This window comes from Schistocerca cancellata, chromosome 12, assembly GCF_023864275.1.
Source record: "Schistocerca cancellata isolate TAMUIC-IGC-003103 chromosome 12, iqSchCanc2.1, whole genome shotgun sequence".
Classification (NCBI taxonomy): Eukaryota; Metazoa; Arthropoda; class Insecta; order Orthoptera; family Acrididae; genus Schistocerca; species Schistocerca cancellata.
Window position 1 is genome coordinate 151,568,485 of NC_064637.1, and position 22,170 is coordinate 151,590,654.

A 22,170-nucleotide genomic window follows, 5' to 3' on the forward strand; every position below is an offset into this window, starting at 1 on the left:
TTCACAAGCTTCTTCAGAAAATAAAGCGGCTCATTTGAGTATTGCCTTCCTAGGAATTGGAAAGGATAAACGCATTCACCCCACTTACGTCCAACATGCGAAAAAATAACGCTATTGCCCATCGTTGGAAGAGGCTTCGACGACCAGCGATATTGTTACGACGTATTTTCCTTCTAGCACAATCTTAAGCTAAAGATTCAGTCTCTACACTTCTGTCTTCATCACTTTGATCACTTGTTCAAGGAATACACGTGTGCTAAAAGAAATTCGTCTTCACTTTCGCACTTTTCCTGTTTACATTGTCACTATCTGATCCAACAGGGAAAGTGCGAAAGTGAAGACGGATTTGTTTTAGCACACGTGTATTCCTTGAACAAGTGATCAAAGTGATGAAGACGGAAGTGTAGAGACTGTTTACATTGTCACTATCTGATCCAACGCGTAGCCATGTATGGAAGTGAAACATGGACGATAAATAGTCTGGACAAGAAGAGAATAGAAGCTTTTGAAATACGGTGCTAAAGAAGAATGCTGAAGATTAGATGGGTAGATCACATAACTAATGAGGAAGTATTGAATAGGATTGGGGAGAAGAGAAGTTTGTGGCACAACTTGACTAGAAGAAGGGATCGGTTGGTAGGACATGTGTTGAGGCATCAAGGGATCACCAATTTAGTGTTGGAGGGCAGTGTGGAGGGTAAAAATCGTAGAGGGAGACCAAGAGATGAATACACTAAGCAAATTCAGAAGGATGTAGGTTGCAGTAGGTACTGGGAGATGAACAAGCTTGCACAGGATAGAGTAGCGTGGAGAGTTGCATCAAACCAGTCTCAGGACTGAAGAACACAACAACAACAACAACAACATCTGATCCAACACCACTTCCCAAAGTGCCCCCAAGCCATTTTTAAACAATATACTCAAGGTCAGGGTCGGTAACATGAACAGTAGACAGACGTGGCTACTGAATCCTTAACGCAAAGTCCCAGATGCGGTCTCAGAGACAGCTAGCATGAAAGAAACACTAATAATGTAGGTCCACGTCATATTCAAGTGGCTACTGACAAAGCAAACCGCGGCGGTTTCAGGAAACAGCTACTGCCCAACGCTGTAATCCCTTACCTCTCCATTAGGCATTAGCAATAGAACAACAACAAACGCTAGCGGCCCGTGAGACAGCACCTGGAGCGTTAAGGGCTAGCGGGTGTGTAGCCGCTACTCATGCGACTTCTGACACAATAAAACGGGCCCCGGGCCGTCAGCCTGCGGTTCGAAATCGGGAACACGCCTGTCTGACAGTGTGAGTTAATTTCCGTGCCGTGTAGCCACGTTGTATACCACAATACCGGGTCGATATTTCTTGCGTCGTTTAACGCACGAAAACTGACCCTCAATACTGTAAATCACGGATTTTGGTGCACTTCGAATGTTGTGTAGAAGCACTTACCCTGTGTACCTGGCTATCCGGTTTTTTAGCGACGGGCCTTTGTTTTCCAGAAAATTGATTTTTAAGTTCATTGCTCACGCTACATATCCATAACATCAGCTGGGTTACGAGCAAGTCGGGGTAGAGCAGCGGTAAAGGTTCGTAGCTACCACTATGGAGATACCGTGTTCGAAGCCTGCTTGTGTGCGGCTTTTTTTTCAAAATCGACTGAATTTTTCGATTTTATTTCAGAGAATATCAACAAACAGCGCAAGGTTTGCGAAAATACGAAGGTATATTCAGTTATTGTTGTGTTGTGGTCTTCAGTCATGAGACTGGTTTGATGCAGATCTCCGTGTTACTCTATCCTGTGAAAGCTTCTTCATCTCCCAGTACTTACTGCAACCTACATCCTTCTGAATCTGCTTAGCGTATTGTTCAGTTATTAATTTTTTCAAATATTCATTCCGTTTGCGGTTCACATCATATTCTCCCAATTCATCTTCTTCGTTGAAATCTATCAACTCATCATCAATAATGATCTGTATTTCGGCCAAGAGATCCTGTATTGCGATACATATCTCATCGTCAATTGCAACGGAATTGGCAGAGATCACGCTAGTCGGTGTATTTGTTACGCGATTCAAATCGCGGAGTAGATTTTCGGCGTATTTAATGCCATTTGTGATTTCGCCTTTTGATTCTTCGTTCAACTCCTTTACTTGTGGATCTTCTTCTGGATGCACTACTACAGAAACACTTGGTTCTTCCATTTCACAGAATTTTTCTAACACGCGGCACTAGAGAAGCTTGTGCGAGCAACTGACTCTGGCGAACGTAAAGGAATACAACTCGCATCCTCTAAGAAACGGGGTTTCCCGTTATGGCTAACGGTATTCAAGGGAGAGGGGACGATAATGGGCGGAGATCGATTTCAGGTAATACAAAAAGCGACCGTTGTACGAACATTTGGAACTCCAACTGCGAACCACAAACGGAATGAATATTTGAAAAAATTAATAACTGAACATATCTTTATAATTTTGCACACCTTACACTATTTGTTGATATTGTTTGAAATAAAATCGAAAAATTCGGTCGATTTCGGAAAAAAAAGAAGAAAAGCACACGTGCAGGATTCGAACACGATACCTCCACAATAGCAGCAACGAACCTGTACCGCTGCGCTACGCTGACTTGCTCGTAACATATGTAATGTTACGAGTATACAACGCGCAATGAACTTCAAAATAGATTTTCTCGAAAACCGAGGCCCGTCGCTAACAAATCGGATAGCCAGGTACACAGGGTAAGTGCCTCTACAACATATTTGAAGCCATCAAAATCCGTGATTTACAGTATGGAGGGTCCCCTTGTGAGTTAAAAAATGTCCGTGTAGACTTCGTCTTACAGTAATTGTGATTCCTCTGGCGCCACTCCCATCTTGACGTCGTAAGCAGCGGCTTGGTTTTAGTGCCTTAAGGGGAGCCGGAGGTGCCTATACTGCCCATGTTAAATGGCTCTGAGCACTATGGGACTCAACATCTTCAGTCATCAGTCCCCTAGAACTTAGAACTACTTAAACCTAACTAACCTAAGGACATCACACACATCCATGCCCGAGGCAGGATTCGAACCTGCGACCGTAGCGGCCGCGCGGTTCCAGACTGTAGCGCCTAGAACCGCATGACCACACCGGCCGGCGCTGCCCATGTTAAAATCACCAAGTTTGAGGAACATTTATGAATAAACTACCAAATAGAAAAATTTGAATTTTTTTTTACATATAGAGTGGTTTAGTATTGCAGTTATGACAGAGGGATTTTGGAGTATCTTTTCTAGTTTCCTTCCAATTATTTTTTTTATTAATGACGCAAATTTTTTTACAAATAATTGCTTTATAATTAAACTGAAATGAAACTACCGAACATATTGCCAAATGGCTGTGTTACAATGTAAGTTTGACCACTAGGAGTGCTGTATAAAAATTTCATCTCTCTAGCTTGAGTGGATTTTGAGAAAATGTTCCTTATATTCGAAAAATTCTAATTTACGGGAAATGGCTATCAAAGTTTCTCAATACATTCCTGCACTATAGGATGGATTATCAGGGTCTTCTTCTTCATCCTCCAAAAGCTTCCTCTTCTGTCTTCTTTTCTGGCCTGTTGTTCCATCATACTTAATATGCCTTTCTCTTCTTTCTGCTCCTCTTATCCTTTCTCTCTCAATATTTCTTAGTGCTCGTACAGTGTTCACCCCAGCTGTAAATCCTAATGCCTTCAGAACTTCACACTTCACACTGTTCCCTTGGTTGTAGGTTGCTATTGCATCATAAATGCCAAAGTGCACTGTTTTTATGCTTACAAACACCCTTTTAGGAATCACTTTCCAAATCAAATTGTTTACGCTCTCATTAGGATTCTGCGTCTTTCCGTGTAGACATTTGTGTAACAACTCTGGCTGTGCTAAGTCATGAAAAATTGGTTTTATTGTTCCCTCCTGATTCTTGTACATACTGCATATTACCCGCTTTACACAACAAGTATAATACTACCAACAACAGCCGCAACATTGAACTAATTCGAAACGGTAAACAGCAAAGAGACGATGTTCCGAGCTCTTATTCATTGTAGTATCGCAACTTGGTATTAGTGTTAATTTTCTTTTCCCTATGTTCTTCCTCTTCTTATATACACGCTTACTAAAACGTGGCATCGTAACCAGAACAAAAGTGTACGACAATATTAAATGGAGCGAGATGCTCGAAATTCTGGGGAAAATAGGAGTAAGCTGTAAGGAAATACGGGTAATATTTGTCACAGAAAACAATGTAGCCAGCCCGCATCTCGTGGTCGTGCGGTAGCGTTCTCGCTTCCCACGCCCGGGTTCGATTCCCGGCGGGGTCAGGGATTTTGTCTGCCTCGTGATGGCTGGGTGTTGTGTGCTGTCCTTACGTTAGTTAGGTTTAAGTAGTTCTAAGTTCTAGGGGACTGATGACCATAGATGGTAAGTCCCATAGAGCTCAGAGCCATTTGAGCCAACAATGTAGCCAACCCTTGCACACTCGCTGCATGCGTCAACATAAGGCGCTGTATGCGTAACAGGCCGAGAAAATCCCAAGCAGTTCGCCAGGAAGTCACGAGAGGGTGTTAGATGCATTCAGCGGCCGCGCATTTCCTCTGCAGGCGTGGGGGAAAATGGTAATAACTCCACTTCTAGGGCGAGTAGAACAATAATTCAAAGTTTACATTAAAGAGGAATGTTCCAATTAATTTTCGGTAGCAAAAAAAAACGTAATTTTTTGGATTTGACCACCTCCGGATCCTCTTAACCTGGCGACGGCATACGCTAACGCCTGAACGCGGAAAAGACTGATGACGTTATTTCAGCAGTGTTCTGCAAGGTTCGTATTCACCTTGAGTGCAGAAAAGCGCTGAAATTTCAGCCGACACCAAGAAGGGCACGATTACCCATGAACAGAATTACAAGTAAGTAAACCCTAGATACAGGGCGACAATTATTGAACTACATGAAAAAAACACTTTATTCAAAACGTACATGTCACAACAGATATTCAAATTTAGCTTCGACATGTTCGATATGCCTGCCATCATTGGGGATGATGTGGCGCAGACGAATACCGAAATTCTGCATGACCGCTGCAAGTGTCGGAACATCGATGCTGTCGATGACCTCCTGAATGGCTGTTTTCAGCTCGGTAATGCTCATTAGATGACAAAGGAGTAGAAATTGGAGGAAGAAGAGTAGGATGCTTGAGATTTGCTGATGACATGGTCCTTCTAGCCACAGGGGAAAAAGAATTACAGGATTTGGTGGACACCATTGCAACTAACGGAAAAAAATATGGAATGAAAATTAACACAAATAAAACAAAAGTATTGGCAATAGGAGGAAATAAGGAAATAAAAATTGTGCTGAATGGAGAAACACTAGAACAGGTGCAAAATTTTAAGTATCTTGGAAGCAGGATAGACACCGACTGGAAGCGCACCACAGAAATTAAAACAAGGATAGCAATGGCAAAAGAGGCGTTTTATAAGAAAAGGAGAATCTTCTGCAGCAGTCTGGACAGAGAACTCAGAAAGAGACTTATAAAATGTCTTGTATGGAGTGTTCTTCTATATGGCGCTGAAACATGGACTATGAGGAAAAAAGACAGAGAAAGGCTGGAGGCTTCTGTGATTTGGACATGGCGGAAGATGGAAAGAATAAGTTGGATGGTCAGAGTAAAAAATGAAGAGGTACTGAGAAGAGTGGGAGAGAAAAGACAGTTACTAGATGTAATAAAGAGAAGAAAAAGAAGTTGGATTGGGCATCTATTGAGAAAGAATGACGGACTGATAAAAACAGTTTTAGAAGGTTATGTAGGTTATGTAGGTTAGGAAATGAGACACTTAAAGTAGTAAAGGAGTTTTGCTATTTGGGGAGTAAAATAACCGATGATGGTCGAAGTAGAGAGGATATAAAATGTAGACTGGCAATGGCAAGGAAAGCGTTTCTCAAGAAGAGGAATTTGTTAACATCGAGTATAGATTTAAGTGTCAGGAAGTCATTTCTGAAAGTATTTGTATGGAGTGTAGCCATGTATGGAAGCGAAACATGGACGATAACTAGTTTGGACAAGAAGAGAATAGAAGCTTTCGAAATGTGGTGCTACAGAAGAATGCTGAAGATAAGGTGGGTAGATCACGTAACTAATGAGGAGGTATTGAATAGGATTGGGGAGAAGAGAAGTTTGTGGCACAACTTGACTAGAAGAAGGGATCGGTTGGTAGGACATGTTTTGAGGCATCAAGGGATCACAAATTTAGCATTGGAGGGCAGTGTGGAGGGTAAAAATCGTAGAGGGAGACCAAGAGATGAATACACTAAGCAGATTCAGAAGGATGTAGGTTGCAGTAGATACTGGGAGATGAAGAAGCTTGCACAGGATAGAGTAGCATGGAGAGCTGCATCAAACCAGTCTCAGGACTGAAGACCACAACAACAAACAACAACAATGTAGAAAGGAAAAGGAAGCGAGGAAGGAAGAGATTCCAGATACTGGATGACATGATGGACGGTGCAACATACAGCAGCCTTAAGAAGGAAGCAATGGATCGCAGAAAATGGAGAGGCAAAGGACCTGCTAATATAGCAGATAACTGATGATGATGATGAATGGTTTTGGCGTTACTGCTGTACGCTTTGTCTTTAATATATCCCCAGAAAAAGGCATGGCAAGTGTTTAGATCCGGAGAATATGGCGGCCAACAGACGCGTATGCCAGTGGCCTCTGAGTATCCCAGAGCCAGAATGCGTTCCCCAAACTGGTCCTGCTTCTATGGGTGGAACTCCCTCCGTCTTGCATGAACCACATCTTGTCGAGATCAGGATCACTTTGGGTAATGGGGATGAAATCATCTTCCAAAACATTTACGTAACGTCGGGTAGTTACTGTGCCATCCAAGAATATCGCTCCCATTATTCCGTGACTGGACATTACAAACAACACAGTCACCCGTTAAGGATCTGGAGATTTATCGATCGCCAAATGCGTATTCTCAGTCCCCCAAATACGCCAATTTTGCTTGTTAACCAACCCGTCCAAATGAAAGTGGGCTTCGTCGCTAAACCAAACCATACAGGCATACTAATTCCCATCATGCCGTACAGCCAACTGTGCAGTTTGAATGCTCTAACGCAAACCCTTTAGAAGTTATGACGATTTTATTTCATAAAGTTCAATAATTGCCCACCTCTATGTAGCAACTGATAAGCTGCAGTGCTTCTTGTCGAGGTCAGTAGTATTAAATTTGCAGTCGATTGGAGACACAGACGACGACTGTTAAAAATTCGAGAGAATTGTGTGATGAATAAAAGACTAGTATCCAGACTGAAACTGAAGCTGTTGCATTTATTAAATGAATGTTGGAAAAAGAAGTTAATAATTCTTGGAGAGTGGTGGAGATGATATCCCCAATAAAAAAAAAAGTATAAGAAATGCTTGTGAAAACTAAACTGGCTACAAATTATGTGCATGGTAATCAATAAGAGACTGAGAAGAATAATTGACGCCCCCTTACTAGAGAAACAAAATGGCTTTATAAAAGGACGATAATGCAGTGTCCGCAACTCGTGGTCGTGCGGTAGCGTTCTCGCTTCCCACGCCCGGGTTCCCGGATTCGATTCCCGGCGGGGTCAGGGATTTTCTCTGCCTCGTGATGACTGTGTGTTGTGTGATGTCCGTAGGTTAGTTAGGTTTAAGTAGTTCTAAGTTCTAAGGGACTGATGACCATAGATGTTAAGTCCCATAGTGCTCAGAGCCATTTGAACCATTTGATAATGCAGTGGCAATATTACAGTAATCTGGTAGATAAATGAAAACAGACGAGAACATAATCTTGAGACTCAAATTGCGTTTGCAAATTATGCAAAAGCGTTCGATAGAGTAATACGTATGTGCTGTAGAGTGAATAGGTATGTGCTGTGGAATATACTGGAAAGCCCAGGTTATCCAAAACATTAAATAATAGTGATAAGCAGTTTGTGTTAAATAACGAAATTTTAATTAATACAGGCAAAGGGAGAACAAAATCAGCAGGAATACAGCAAGGGTGCAGTCTCTCACTCACTTATTTAATATATAAGCTGACGACATAGTAGACAATGGAAACAAGAAGTGAACCCAAGAACAGAGTTAATTCCTAGGAAAACAAATTTAAATACTCTATTCTTTGCTGATGACCAAATAATTTTACAAAAGACGGACTATTATTCACCATTTTCTCTAAATCGCTTGGATTCAATAGATGAACTCTGTAACTTGAACACATCAGAGAATGAAACCAAAGGCATGTTTTTTCTTAAAGGAGAATACCCAGTACGCTCTAAAATAATGCAAAATGGGAAATCAGTTGAATAGGTACCTCGCTTTCAGCTGGTAGGGTGTGATGTAAGTCATGAATATGGTAATGACACCTCCCTAAATTAAATATGTTTCATATGTCATGTGGCACTATACATAGAACATTAGCCAGTAAAAACTGGAAAGACACAAAGGTAATATTCTACAAAGTAATGCCAATATCTATGCTCACACACAGAAGTGAGACCTGGACAATAACTAAGAAAGACCAAAGAAGGAAAGTAAAAGGACGTATCCTGAGAGATAAAATGAACATTTCTGAAACAGGGAAATAGTTAAATACATTTTCCATAAATGAAAGATAAGGAAACGGGATACCAAAACGAAAGAGGTATACTGAAAGCATGGGGCAGAAAGAGTAGTCTGGCGTATAATATCTGTAGATGTGTAGGACAGAGAAATACAAGAAGACCAAGGAAAAACTGGCTTTTGTGAAGACGGAACAGGCTATGAGCTTATTCCTTGAAAAGAAAAAGAAGAAGGAGAAGACTGAGATTCCACGAAGGGCCAAGTGACTCCCTGCGCTTCCTGACCCCCCCCCCCCCCCCCCCGACCTCCACCTCCGCCGCTAACTTGTTGCGCATTATAATGACAAAGGCTGCAGAGTTTTCAAATTATTGACAAATGGCTGATCTGAAAAAGTAAATCAGGAAGCTGTAAGATTTATATGAAAGCGCTATTTGGTACTTTGAAGAAATAAAGTACCTGATCTATCAAGACGCCAGGTACCTTGTTGTCCACAATAGCAGAGGAGAGTGAAGGTCATGGTTTAACGGCAGTAAGCAAAAGTATTTATACCGCTATCAGGAGTTCACAGAAGTGACCAATTAAAGCCGAGTTCCTAGTGACGCATACCGGACGTAAACATTACGCAACAACATCGTTGAGCATTCGTAGCTCCTGCTTTCGAATTTGTGAGAATCGCTTTAATTTGAACTTCATAGGGCGCCTGTGAATCGTAATAATCTCCACCAGCATTTTTTTTTTTGTAAGAACAAACACCAAATAACGTAAGCTACACCGTTAAACGAGCGAAGCTATTCCCACATGTGCGGGCGCCCCAGCATCCCGGAAACGTGCCTCGAAGTGGCGCATTATCGCTGGCGCGCTTCCTGCGCTCACGCCGGTGGAGCCAGCCTTGTCGCTTCGGCGCGTTATCTCTGACCGACGCTAGCGCCTCTAGTGGCCGGTGCGCTGACTACGCCACGCCGATCGCGAACGCGAGTCTAGTTCAAATGTGGCGCGGACAGTTCTGAAACTGTTGCTGGCAGTAGCGGAGTGCGAATTGTGAACACACCGAATTAAACGCACGCGAGTGGTTCTAAAAACGAGTTTAAGCCGGACAGTGTTTCAACCGTCAAGGGAGATAAGAGGCTTTGGCTGCGCACGTACATTGTAGGTAAGTTGTCATGACAACAAAGGTGTGCTACACACATTATTGTTTGTACGTGTAACGCATTACACACAGGCTTAGCACCTCCAGCGAGAATAACAGTGGGTATTTACTGTACCGAAATTGCCACTAGTGTTTCAGTATCTTAAGTTAGGCATTCAGTAACAGAGCGATTTTATCTGTGCAAATTTCCTGCTGTATATCTACAGTGTCACGTTATGTTAATTAACCGATGTTATTGAGATTAAAAATATCATATTTGCTCTTATGTTCTTCACATCTGATAAACTGCCGCGAAGTAAGTTTCTGTATTGCATATTCCTTATAACTTTTGCGTGCATTAATCAATCGTTTCAAAAGCCGATGACGCCGCTTACAAGATTGTAATAAGCTAGATTATATAGAGATGTGCAGTTTTCAAAAGTCTGTGTTGCGTGTGATTGAGATGCTTATGAAGAATCATAGTGTGTAAGAGGTGTGTTTTTGATCGTACCAGAGCAGGCAGATGTTTTTCCGCTGCAAAACTATTATTACTAAATTACAAAATTGTCCTTCGTAGTATCAATATTATCCAACAGAGCTATATCTTCCCTGATTTGATTGGAATTATTCAAATTCCGTTTATTTATATTTGAATCGTTGCACTGCGGATGGGTAAACATTAATGTCTGCCGTATTTTTCCCTTCGTTCTGTTTTTGTTTTATTTGTAGGGAAGAAAATCTGTGATATTCCGCAAAACATGCGTTTGTTCAAGAAGATAGTATTCGTGTTAGTGTCACTGTCGTAAAAGATAAAATTAGTTTACAAACTTGTCGACATAATTACGTAACAAAGATTAATAACATATTAGACACGTGTTGAGTGAATTCGGCAGCAAGCCATTCCAAAGTGATAATTCATTCCTCAGCGGCTCCACGAATCACCTTTGGATCCATCTGGGGATCGGGAGGAATTTGCAATACTCTTCTTTGACTATTGTTGTTGTGGTAATGGCTGCTCAGAAGATATTTGTTATTGCGTATTTCGAATTAAATTTGTTTATAGCATTACTCATGTATTTTTGTTCTTTTCGCAAGAAATAACTTAAATCTCTGTTTCGCTTGAGAAAAAATTCTGTCTCTGCGGGAATTTTTATATTTTGCTGATTTATCAGCCTTTATCTTTTCGATAAATGTGTTTGTTTCTCTTTCGATCGTAGTGAATCGTGACCTCCATTACAGCCACAGATTTTTGGGATGCTTGATTCGTTTTCCTGTGTATACATAGTTACATTTCTTCTTGTGAAATGCATTTCGATTTACTAGTCGTCCATAGATGTATTGGTAACTGAATACGTGTATCGTAGTCTCTATGTGAGCCATATAGCGGCAAGTATATTTAGCGACATTAGCTTCGATTTCTTCACGGTAAATAATTTAACTTACTTTTCAGTTTGCACTCTTGTGTCGTGGTCTACATTGCAGCGGTAATACAAGAGCTTCTTTTACGACTTTGGAATCGTTTATTAATCCATAAGTGTTTCAATTTTGCGTCTATGCTGAGCATTGTAGATTTGTGACTCGAAATATTTCCATTCTCGGTGCTGTAAATTCTTGTAATTAACAGTGACTTTTCTTTATGTTTCAAAGTATTTCATAACATTGAAAAATATATTTTTTTCAGATCCTGCGCAATCACTTTCATTTTTTTTTATTTCTACAAAAACATGTTGTCGTTGCGTACTTGAATTAATTCGATGGTATCCGTAGTTACTGAATGAGTGTTTTATAAATGCAAGAACTGCCTTTCAGCATTATTAATTATCTGACAGACATGCTGTAATTATTTGACAGCCATGCTGCTCTTTGAAGTTTTCCAACGGCACGATGTACATGGGCAATAGAAATCACATATTGCCGAAAATACAGCCCAGCACTGTATTCTAGTTGACAACAGGATTTGCAGCCATATATCGGCAACATTGCTGGTAGTGTTAGCTGCAGTAATTTCCGGCCAAGAAGTGTCAGTACAGAACGTCGCGAACTAGATGAAAACGAGCTCCTAATACAATACGCGTTGGTTTCCTGCATTTGCATTCCGCAAAGAAAAACGTTAGCCAGAAAAAGAGAAATCAGACTATGTGAAAGTGTTATTTTTCTGTAAGGGAAGTGAAACTCCCCGTGCAGTATGCACACATCATCCAGTATACTGAAACACGATTTTGAGTTTACTGTCAAAGTGGTAAGACTAATATCAACATGTAAAACAGACTGTACACCAGTTTTCAACGAGACTGGTGACCACCTTCGGCTTTTGACTACTGGTGATCCATGAATGGTTTTTTAATTATTTATTTACTTTGTTTAAATTTTTATTGTGGCCTTCGGACTCGATCCGCTCAGCCAACCTCCAATACATGGTATGTCACAATTTAAACGGGACATCCGATCACATACATCACAGAAACATCCAGGACAAACATTGAATATTTACATTGGCCTATACAGAACAGTTGCCAAAAAGTGATACACAGCGAGCGATAAAATATGAAAACCTCACGCGTGGTTTTTGAAGGGCAGATGTTATATTGCGGGTTGCATAAAACTACATCAGCCGTGTGGCAGCTGAATCACCCTGGTTGTGTATATACGATGATACATCAATTCATGCACTACGAGTAGTGACTTCGCACTTGTAGGTGAGTGTTGTCCAGCGCTGCAACAATTCGGTTCTCGTGTAGCGCAGTGGCAGCCGAAAATGATGCCCTCCTGCGGGGGGGGGGGGGGGGGGGGGGGCGAATCAATCAGTTGTAGCCGATAAGAGGTTCAGATGGAACCGTTCATGGTTAAAGCGGAGTCGGAATATATTAACCATAACCTTCTGTGGTACAAGTCACTGTCGTGCATGCACATGTGATAGTATAGCTGCATAAGTGGCGTCAACTAAAAAGACTTGCAATACGGCGGTCGAACCCCGAAGACGATATCCCGGCCAGTAAGTGCCATACGTTCACACCTTCCTCCTTGTTGGTGCAATAGGCGCCTCTTGTTCTATGAGGTTCTAACCTGCTGCCGCAGAAGTTTTGTGTGATGAACATGGTCGTACGTTCTGGTCCTGTCGTGGATGGCAGCGTTTCCATCTTTCCAGAACGAAATAAACTAAATGTGCCTAAAATAGCTGAAATAAAACAAGGTGTATTATTGTGTAGTTTTATTTTTGCAATAATCACACTGTGTGAGATATTTAGGAGGGAGAGGGTAAAGAAGTATACAAAAATGCAGGTAAGGTAGATATTGTTAGGTAAGTCTTAACTATATGGAAAAAAAATTGATCAAATTTTATACACAGATAAGCCAATATGTAATCAGTCCTGATATTATTTTGACGTATTTGAGTTTTATTTTAGTTTCTTTGGATTCAAGTTATTGAAAAATAATCTCTTCAGATCGTATGAGGTATGTAATTCTGCTTAAAATAACTTCAGGAAATAAATGTTGCACAGAATTTTGCATCATTTCGTCAATACGTGTGCAACGTTTCATTTTAATGGCGTTAATAGCCCGAGAGAAAACGTATAGATATCAAAAAACGTAAAGTTGCTAGAAAGTACAACAGAACAGAGAGGTATAGAAGCGTGCCTAGCGCAGTTCATGAAAGAAATGTACTGGGTGGTTATAATTGAAATGCAGTTGTAATTATCTTATAGTAGCGAAACTTGGTAGGTATGCATTCTTTGCGGAAATTTTATATCTATACATGTTGTTGTGGTCTTCAGTCCTGAGACTGGTTTGCTGCAGCTCTCCATGCTACTCTATCCTGTGCAAGCTTCTTCATCTCCCAGTACCTACTGCAACCTACATCCTTCTGAATCTGTTTAGTGTATTCATCTCTTGGTCTCCCTCTACGATTTTTACCCTCCACGCTGCCCTCCAATACTAAATTGGTGATACCTCGATGTCTCACATGTCCTACCAACATATCCCTTCTTCTAGTCTAGTTGTGCCACAAGCTCCTCTTCTCCCCAATTCCATTCAATACCTCCTCATTAGTTATGTGATCTACCCATCTAATCTTCAGCATTCTTCTGTAGCACCACATTTCGAAAGCTTCTATTCTCTTCTTGTCTAAGCTGTTTATCGTCCATGTTTCACTTACATACATGCCTACACTCCATACAAATACTTTGAGAAACGACTTCCTGGCACTTATATCAATACTCGATGTTAACAAATTTCTCTTCTTAAGAAACGCTTTCCTTGCCATTGCCAGTCTACATTCTATATCCTCCCTACTTCGACCATCATCAGTTATTTTGCTCCCCAAATAGCAAAATTCATTTACTACTTTAAGTGTCTCATTTCCTAATCTAATTCCCTCAGCATCACCCAACTTTATTCGACTACATTCCATTATCCTCGTTTTGCTTTTGTTGATGTTCATCTTATACCCTCCTTTCAAGACACTGTCCATTCCGTTCAACTGCTCTTCCAAGTCCTTTACTGTCTCTGACAGAATTATAATGTCATCGGCGAACCTTAAAGTTTTTATTTCTTCTCCATGGATTTTAATACCTACTCCGAACTTTTCTTTTGTTTCCTTTATTGCTTGCTCAATATACAGATTGAATAACATCGGGGATAGGCTACAACCCTGTCTCACTCCCTTCCCAACCACTGCTTCCCTTTCATACCCCTCAACTCTTATATAACTGCCATCTGCTTTCTGTACAAATTGTAAATAGCCTTTCGCTCTCTGTATTTTATCCCTGCCATCCTCAGAATTTGAAAGAGAGTATTCCAATCAACATTGTCAAAAGCTTTCTCTAAGTCTACAAATGCTAGAACCGTAGGTTTGCCTTTCCTTAATCTTTCTTCTAAGATATGTCGTAGGGTCAGTATTGCCTCACGTGTTCCAACATTTCTACGGAATCCAAACTGATCTTCCCCGAGGTCGGCTTCTATCAGTTTATCCATTCATCTGTAAATAATTCGCGTTAGTATTTTGAAGCTGTGACTTATTAAAATGATAGTTCGGTAATTTTCACATCTATCAACACCTGCTTTCTTTGGGATTGGGATTATTATATTCTTCTTGAAGTCTGAAGGTATTTCGCCTGTCTCATACATCATGGTCACCAAATGGTAGAGTTTTGTCAGGACTGGTTCTCCCAAGGTTGTAGAGTTTTGTCAGGACTGGCTCTCCCAAGGTTGTCAGTAGTACTAATGTAATGTTGTCTACTCCGGGGACCTTGTTTCGACTCAGGTCTTTCAGTGCTCTGTCAAACTCTTCACGCAATATCATATCTCCCATTTCATCTTCATCTACATCCTCTTCCATTTCCATAATATTGTCCTCAAGTACATCGCCCTTGTGTAAGCTCTCTATATACTCCTTCCACCTTTCTGCTTTCCCTTCTTTGCTTAGAACTGGGTTTCCATCTGAGCTCTTGATATTCATACAAGTGGTTCTCCTTTCTCCAAAGGTCTCTTTAATTTTCGTGTAGGCAGTATCTATCTTACCCCTAGTGAGATAAGCCTCTACATCCTTACATTTGTCCTCTAGCCATCCCTGCTTAGCCGTTTTGCACTTCCTGTCGATCTCATTTTTGAGACATTTGGATCCCTTTTTGCCTGTTTCATGTACTGCATTTTTATATTTTCTCCTTTCATCAATTAAATTCAATATTTCTTCTGTTACCCAAGGGTTCTACTAGCCCTCGTCTTTTTACCTATATGATCCTCTGCTGCCTTCACTACTTCATCCCTCAGAGCTACCCATTCTTCTTCTACTGTGTTTCTTTCCCCCATTCCTGTCAATTGTTCCCTTATGCTCTCCCTGAAACTCTGTACAATCTCTGGTTCTTTCAGTTTATCCAGGTCCCATCTCCTTAAATTCCCACCTTTTTGTAGTTTCTTCAGTTTTAATCTACAGTTCATAACCAATAGATTGTGGTCAGAGTCCACATCTGCCCCTGGAAATGTCTTACAATTTAAAACATGGTTCCTAAATCTCTGTCTTACCATTATATAATCTATCTGATACCTTTTAGTATCTACAGTGTTCTTCCATGTACACAGCCTTCTTTTATGGTTCTTAAACCAAGTATTAGCTATGATTAAGTTGTGCTCTGTGCAAAATTCTACCAGGCGGCTTCCTCTCTCATTTCTTAGCCCCAATCCATATTCACCTACTATGTTTCCTTCTCTCCCTGTTCCTACTGATGAATTCCAGTCACCCATGACTATTAAATTTTCGTCTCCCTTCACTTCCTGAATAATTTCTTTTATCTCATCATACATTTCTTCTATTTCTTCGTCATCTGCAGAGCTAGTTGGCATATAATCTTGTACTACTGTAATAGGTGTGGGCTTCGTATCTATCTTGGCCACAATAATGCGTTCACTATGCTGTTTGTAGTAGCTTACTCGTACACCTATTTTTTTTATTCATTATTAAACCCACTCCTTCATTACCCCTATTTGATTTTGTATTTATAACCCTGTACTCACCTGACCAGAAGTCCTATTCCTCCTGCCACCGAACTTCACTAATTCCCACTATATCTAACTTTAACCTATCCATTTCCCTTTTTAAATTTTCTAACCTACCTGCCCGATTAAGGGATTCCACGCTCCGATCCGTAGAACGCTAGTTTTCTTTCTCCTGATAACGACGTCCTCTTGAGTAGTCCCCGCCCGGAGATCCGAATGGGGGACTATTTTACCTCCGGAATATTTTACCCAAGAGGACGCCATCATCATTTAATCATACAGTAAAGCTGCATGCCCTCGGGAAAAATTACGGCTGTAGTTCCCCCTTTGCTTTCAGCTGATCGCAATACCAGAACAGGGAGGCCATTTTGGTTAATGTTACAAGGCCATATCAGTCAATCATCCAGACTGTTGTCCCTGCAACTACTGACAATGCTGCTGCCCCTCTTCAGGAACCACACGTTTGTCTGGCCTCTCAACAGATACCCCTCCGTTGTGGTTGCACCTACGGTACGGCTGTCTGTATCGTTGAGGCACGCAAGCCTCCCCACCAACGGCAAGGTCCATGGTTCATGGGGGGATCTATACATACCGGTATATATTTAATAACTCTATAAATCTATACATACTGGTATATATTTAAAGAGTTATTAATGTTTCTCATTGTTGCTTGCACCTTTTCTTATGTTTCACTGAAGTTACATTTTTCTTTAGAGTAAAAGAATAAGGGTATATAATTCTTTACACTGAAAAGACAATTAACAGTGTAATACAACATGTATATTTAGCAAAATGATTGCTGTTTTCAGCTCTCACCTGTTTACAGGTGCAACCAACACGACAAGACAGATATTTTATGAACAGTTTTTCAAGGAATATATGTGATATTTATTGACCCATGCCCTGTGATGTTGAATGGGGATGGCATGTGTAAGTGGAATTTTCATTTTGTTCTTTACCAATGAATAAAGTTACTATATTCTCCTTTACCAGGGAGGTGAACATATCAGCAAATAATCAAGTTGAGCTTCAGCTTTCTTCTTAAACCCTCCACGTAGGCCTTTGAAATTCGTCAGTTTTGACGCCTCTTTTTTTTGCGATGAAGTGAAGGTAAGAACTACTTTACAATGCCAAATTAAGTGTATTTTTAATTTTTTTCATAGACAATCTTAATGGTATCACCTACTTACTATACATTATATCAACTTAATGGCCTAGATGTTAAATGTATAAAAATTTAGGTCTGTAGGCCAAATCATTACTGAGTAGTAGACCTCTGACAATGGGGAAATTGCTGACCGACTAATCACCATGTGCACACCCATGAGTATTCAAACCCGTATTTATCAAAAGTGGTTAGAATTAGAACAGTGCTATTTGGCAGTTTTACTGTTAAGACATATAGGTATCCATGCACCAAATATGACTAAATTCTGAAATGGTCACTCTATCACTCCCTGTGACATTACACGGAATGATCGCAGTAATTTTTCATGGAATTATGAAGCGTGTTTTGAAATCTTAAATAAATACAAATAATTTTCCTTTAATCACATGGGTATAAATGGTTTCCTATAGTCAGTCAAATAAAGCTAGAAAAGCAGCCAATAAATTATATTAAAAAGGAGCCAGAGTTAGCTCTGAAAGTGCTGCTTTAGCAATACTCCACACGTGAGCTTCGACAATTTCGTTGCCTCTGATAACATACCCACAGCACGCCGATTTTCTTGTTACTACGTCGTAGTGCTGTAGTACATTCTTTGATCTGGCACACCAAATAATCTTGGACCTCGTCGGGACCCTGAGATGGGGTATAGAAATGAAGCATAAAATTTATTTAATACAGTTACTTTTTGTTTAAAACACAATTACATGGAACTTGTGGCAGAGGTAGTTGGTACACCATATTTTTTGGGGGATTTCACGTGTTTCCGCAAGTCGTTTATCCTTTTTACGTATTTATAAGACTACATGCAAGTTAGCTTGTAGTTAAATTGGCACTGTAAGATTGATTCCACAGTCCCTGGCAACAATCGATTTATTTCATCAGCCCACTGGGCCGACATCAGCGAAAATTCTCTTTCCACAGTGGCGTTATGTGCGGGTGTAGAAAAGAAATACCCGCGTAATTTTAGCAGTTGGCATTTGCTCTGAGGATTTTCAGTTTCGTTGAGAAAGTAAATCCATCTTTCTTCCACAGAGTGTTACGACTTTCATTCTTCAGAATCACGCTTAGTATCTAAAAAGCTCTTTAGATACATATATTGCTGAAATCTTCACACCATTATTAGTCAGGTATATAGACGTGTTTTTAATCATCACCTTGTCTGGGTTTTCAGAGAGCGTCATCCAATCAAATACATTACATTTATTAAACCAAGTGGCCCATTTCTCTATGTAATCAAATGCTGTGGCGTAGAAAGCCATTGTCTCTTTCTCAGATTTCGGAATCAAATTAATTATTTCTTGCTTAGGCTTTTCATTCTTTAATTTCTTCAAATTCATCTTGGGTTACATGCCAATAAAACGCAGTCTTCCTATCATTCATACATCTTCGAGTGTCGATTAATGTATTTCTTATTTCAGTTATCGAGACTATTTTTCTACACACTTTTTGTATTTTTTTCAGAGCCAAGTCTGACTGCAGAACCATGAAGTAAATTTCACGGATCGGACTGCTGAAAGAAACTGAAATTATTTTAGGGGGCCTGTCTTCGCCGCCAAAAAAAATTGTTTTAATGTAATCCAAAGCTTAAGAATTCGCAGTTGCGGGCATTAACGACAGCCATCTTGTTTTTGAGTGAGACACGACAGTCTGATGAATAACATCAACACATAAGCAGAACTCTTTCAGCTTCTTTCACCTAAACGTGTATAGTAACAATTAATGAAATATTTTCATGACGATTATTTCAATTTCGACAGCGAAGTCTTCATCAGCGCCTGGTATAGTATTATGGAGAATATGGGCAGCGCATGCAATTCCATCAAAAAAAAGTTTTGCATCACCCCGGTTCCCAGAACTCCTGAAGATAGACGTTCACTGTGGATATTTTATCACAGACACAGTCCCTTTGACTGTTCAGAGATGTCACTAAACCCGTCAAAAGAGGTAAACAACTATGCATGAACAGCGCTTATTAGACGGAGGGGGTCCGATAGCTGATCAGTTCCACTCATTCCAGCAGGAAGGAGCTACACGGCTCGTGTTGTCTGTAGGTCAGCCATGCCTAGACGGTCAACACCGCGGTTCGATCGCGTCCGCATTGTTACTTTCTGCCAGGAAGGGCTCTAAACAAGGGAAGTGTCCAGGCGTCTCGGAGTGAACCAAAGCAATGTTGTTCGGACATGGAGGAGGTGCAGAGAAACAGGAACTGTCGATGACATGCCTCGCTCAGGCCGCCTAAGGGCTACTACTGCAGTGGATGACCGCTACCTACGGATTCTGGCTCGGAGGAACCCTGACAGTAACGCCACCATGTTGAATAACGCTTTTCGTGTAGCCAACGGATGTCGTGTTACCACTCAAAACTGTGCGCACTGATGGAAACCCTAACTGCAATGGACTAACTGCTAGCGGTCGCTTCTTTGACTTTTTCAGGCAGTTCTGAGTATGAAAAAAACGTAGGGAACAGCACCAGTAGAATGTGTCCACTGCAATGGACTGTGTGCTTTTTAAGCCTCAGGACGGATTTGAAACGCCAAAGAAGTGGAATTAATAGTAGTGCACTGCGGTTTACATGTGCACCACAGGACCCCTACTATTGCGATGAACTGCACTGTAAGGACCTAGGCCTTCAGAGGGAGATGGGATTGGGCAATGTGGTGTGTCTATTCGTCATAATATGTGATTCCAACGCCATCTGCAGCACGGAATCCATCTGTGTAGAGGCGGTGTGTACGTTCTCAACCACTTAAAAGTCCTTCAGCACTTTGGAATCCAAGCCCGAGTGCAGGTCGGGACGTGATTTTATCTACGTGTGAGCCACCTATCGGTCGAAAACTGGGCTCTTTTCATATGAGAGTCAATGTATGGACATCTCGATACCTGCAACTTGACCGGTGCTGCCTTGTATTCCTACAATTATTTCGAAAGAGACATTAGCGAATGTAACAGCTGCGGCCGTGAATGGGTGAGCCAATATGGTCGCACAGATGTAATTTCGTGGGTGTACTCGTTAGGTTTCGCAGTTTGCTGTAAATACGCCACGTTTGTTGACTAAGCAAGAAATTTTGGAAACTCAAGAGGAAGAAATTGCTCAGTGACTCACCGCGCATTTTTTTCTTGGAAGGATAGTTGTACACACCTCAACGAAAGCTTGGAATATTGTACAGTTTGCTACAATTACTTCTTATACTACACTCATTGAAGTTTGTACAATGCCTTCTTTCTGAACACAAGAACTATTTGGATAGTTACAAAAAATCACTACAAAACAAAGCAGGTCCTCTCCTGAGTATACATCTTGAAAACAAAGACACTGAAAATATTTGGCCCAGGATGACGATTATCAGTTTTTAATAGTGAGTAGTATATCCTCCCCGCACGCGGATGAGTTCTTCCACTCTGCGAGGCTTGCTCTGGATGAGACCATCAAGTTTATCTGGGGGTATGAGGTCCCACTCCTCAATGGCAGCCACAGTTAGGTCCTGAAGATTGTCATGTGGATTAGGACGTTGTGTAATGACCACATTCAACATGTCCAATGCACGCTCAATTGCATTCATGTGTCCGCAGCTCGTGGTCGTGCGGTAGCGATCTCGCTTCCCGCGCCCGGGTTCCCAGGTTCGATTCCCGGCGGGGTCAGGGATTTTCTCTGCCTCGCGATGACTGGGTGTTGTGTGATGTCCTTAGGTTAGTTAGGTTTAAGTAGTTGTAAGTTCTAGGGGACTGATGACCATAGATGTTAAGTCCCATAGTGCTCAGAGCCATTTGAACCATTTTTTTGCATTCATGTCTGGGGACTGCGCTGGACAATGCATTCAGTTGGTATTGCATCTTTGAAGATACCGAGACACTGATAGAGTACAACTACGCGGTCTTGCAGTGTCATACAGGGATGAAGCTGTCACCGACTTCATATCTGAAGTGCCTTATGAGCGACCCATCATTGTTGCCGCCCAGAACATTACACTTCCACCTGCAAACGGATGGACTTCCTGTACGTATCAGCGTTCCTGGTGTCATCTAGCACTTCTCCAGACCCTAACATGTCTAGTTTCCGGTCGCAGACCAATCCTCGTGTCGTCAGCAAACATGTTGTTGCTGCCTCCTGCAGTGGTCATTGTTGACACGTAAGAGCCATCATTTCCGTTGGTTCAATGCAATTTTCAATGGTCTTCTGGAATGAAGACCATCCTGATGCAATCTTCTGCGCACTGTTTGGTCTGGGATACGATTCCCTGTTGCATGGGGGAAGTCATTTCCAACCTAACAGTTCATGTTGGGCGCCAGCGAGCCGACAATTGAAGGAAACGATCCGGCGTTGTCGTTGTCATACGAGGACAACCGCTGCGAGGTCTGTCTTTCACATTTCCCATCTCTCCGTGCTTTCACCACACCTTAGACACATCACTTTGACTGACTTGTAAGCGATCAGCAAAATCTTGCTGTGTATAATCTGCTGAAAGTAGAGCCACTATCTTGATTCTATCAAAGGGTTGCATGCCTCTACGTGGCATGTTACTGCGGTGCCGAACTCAAATTGAATGAAGTTGTTGATAATGGACTGCTCGCGGTGCACCGCTGCGGCAGCGGTATGTTTACGTGACTGTGGAACGGCCACAAAAAATGGTTCAAATGGCTCTGAGCACTATGGGACTCAACTGCTGAGGTCATTAGTCCCCTAGAACTTAGAACTAGTTAAACCTACCTAACCTAAGGACATCACAAACATCCATGCCCGAGGCAGGATTCGAACCTGCGACCGTAGCGGTCTTGCGGTTCCAGAC

The 22,170-nt window shown here is 41.3% G+C and overlaps 1 protein-coding gene across 1 annotated transcript in view; it reads left to right on the plus strand.

Moving 5' to 3' along the window:
* The first annotated feature begins 9,533 nt into the window (after positions 1-9,533).
* LOC126109605 (mucin-5AC-like) overlaps positions 9,534-22,170 on the plus strand; it is a 297,865-nt gene continuing 285,228 nt past the window's right edge. The window contains exon 1 of the mRNA XM_049914648.1: positions 9,534-9,753. The gene's annotated coding sequence lies outside the window, so the exon portion shown is untranslated. The remainder of the gene's footprint in view (positions 9,754-22,170) is intronic.